The 2500-nt window shown below is 42.3% G+C and overlaps 1 protein-coding gene across 1 annotated transcript in view; it reads left to right on the forward strand.

Moving 5' to 3' along the window:
- Positions 1–2500, forward strand: part of LOC145396389 (uncharacterized) — a 17902-nt gene that overhangs the window by 12194 nt on the left and 3208 nt on the right. The window lies entirely within an intron of this gene.

Raw genomic sequence — 2500 nt, forward strand, 5'->3', positions numbered from 1 at the left:
CAAGTGAGTGGATGATGGTGAGAATTAGGAAGAGAGGAGGACAGACACAGAAAAAGAATGATAAAGGTGAAGGAAGAAGGAGGCAGCACTACATTAAGTGAGTGGATGATGTTGACCAATAGGAAGGAAGGATGGCAGACACAGAAAGAGAATGATAAAGGTGAAGGAAGAAGTAGGCAGCACTACATCAAGTGAGTGGATGATAGTCGCCACCACCCACCACATTAGTCCACATCTACCACAACAAGAAAAATGAACAAAAATACTGCTCAGGTCATGGTAACTGTCTCTCTCTCTCTCTCTCTGACCCTGGGCCGTGGGGGTATATAAGGGGGGAAAAGACTGGAATTCTTCAGTGGCTTCAACGCCTCCGACCCGACAACACCCTTCTACGATACAAGATGTGTGGGGTTAGATGGGTAGGTTTGTGGAATTGTAGTCACCCCATGAGATTAAGTGACTGGGGAGGGGGTAGCTTGTTGGGGAGAAGGAGGTGGGGTGAAAAAAGGGGAGTGGAGAGGCTGGGGAGAAGGCAGCTATGGAAAAACTGGTCTTGAACTGTTCCATCCAGTCCTATCTCCAAACGTAAGCAATTATTCTGCCTCCTTGTTGTGTATCTCTTAGGCCTACAATTATCTATCTATCTCTCTGTCTGTCTATCTATCTATCTGTCTAACTATCCAGCTTTCTCTCTCTCTATCTATCTGTCTATCTATCTGTCTATCTATCTATCTGTCTATCTATCTACCTATCTATCTATATGTCTAACTATCCAGCTTTCTATCTATCTATCTATCTATCTATCTGTCTAACTATCCAGCTTTCTATCCATCTATCTATCTGTCTATCTATCTATCTGTCTGTCTATCTATCTGTCTGTCTAACTATCCATCTTTCTATCTATCTATCTGTCTATCTATCCATCTATCTATTTTGTTATCTATCTATCTATCCGTCTATCTATATATCTGTCTATCTATCCATATTGCCTTCTCCTAATTGCCAACAGCCAAACACTTACCATCCTCGTTAGCCTCTCTAATTACCCACCTCAAGCAGAAGCAAGGTCACAGCTCCCTAACACCTCTCCCTTAGCGACTTATTCCTGGAAATGGCTGGTTAATATCCTTTTGTACATTATTTATGCAGAGTATGGCGATATTGGAAGGATTTATGAAACACAGAAGAGGACAGTAAGGTGTAATAAGCAAAATAAATCGCTTAGGAAAAGGTGTTAGGGCCTCAATCGTCAGGGAATAAGTGTGTATAGCCTGTGGAAGTTCCCTGACACCTCTTCCTAAGTGATTTATTTTGTTTATTACACCTTACTGTCCTCTTCTGTGTTACATAAATCCTTCCAATATCGCCATACTCTGCATAAAGCTCCCTAACACCTTTTCCTAAGCGATTTATTTTGTTATTACACCTCACTGTTCTCTTCTGTGTTACATAAATCCTTCCAATATCGCCATACTCTGCATAAAGCTCCCTAACACCTTTTCCTAAGCGATTTATTCTGCTTATTACACCTCACTGTTCTCTTCTGTGTTACATAAATCCTTCCAATATTGCCATACTCTGCATAAAGCTCCCTAACACCTTTTCCTAAGCGATTTATTTTGCTTATTACACCTCACTGTCCTCCTCTGTGTCTCATAAATCCTTCCAATATCGCCATACTCTGCATAAAGCTCCCTAACACCTTTTCCTAAGCGATTTATTTTGCTTATTACACCGCACTGTCCTCTTCTGTGTTACATAAATCCTTCCAATATCGCCATACTCTGCATAAAGCTCCCTAACACCTTTTACGAAGCGATTCATTTTGTTTATTACACCTCACTGTCCTCTTCTGTGTTACGTCAATCTTTCCAATCTCGCCATACTCTGCATAAAGCTCCCTAACACCTTTTCCTAAGCGATTTATTTTGCTTATTACACCTCACTGTCCTCTTCTGTGTTACATAAATCCTTCCAATATCGCCATACTCTGCATAAATAACGTACAAAAGGATATGAACCACACATATCCAAAAAAAATCGCTAAGGAAGAGGTGTTAGGGAGCTTCCTTACCTGACGAGAACGCGACCCCGTGTAACATCGCCTGCCACCTTCTTGGGCACAGAGAAGTAGCTCTCTAATTCGAACCAGAGCTTTAACGTATTCAGTAACATAAGTGAGAGACTAACAAGGAGAGTGTATGTGAGTGAGGTGGAGGGGGAGAGGGAGGGGGAGGCCAAGGATGAGATGGAGGGATGGAGTGGAGAGGTATATGAGAATGGCGGGTGTGAGCTGGGAGCAGGGCAGTGAAATGGCGGGGGACAGGGCGACGTGGAGGTGATTTCTTTGTGGCCACCCCTTCCAGGATTCAGACGTCTGGCTATAGATATATGGATAGACAGATAGACAGACAGATAGACAGACAGATAGACAGATAGATAGATAGATAGATAGATAATAAGAGGAACAGGAATCCTTAAACTCTTATTTTTGGCAGGA

The sequence above is a fragment of the Coenobita brevimanus genome, chromosome 37, assembly GCF_032717465.1.
Source record: "Coenobita brevimanus isolate Jiangsu-jjx chromosome 37, ASM3271746v2, whole genome shotgun sequence".
Classification (NCBI taxonomy): Eukaryota; Metazoa; Arthropoda; class Malacostraca; order Decapoda; family Coenobitidae; genus Coenobita; species Coenobita brevimanus.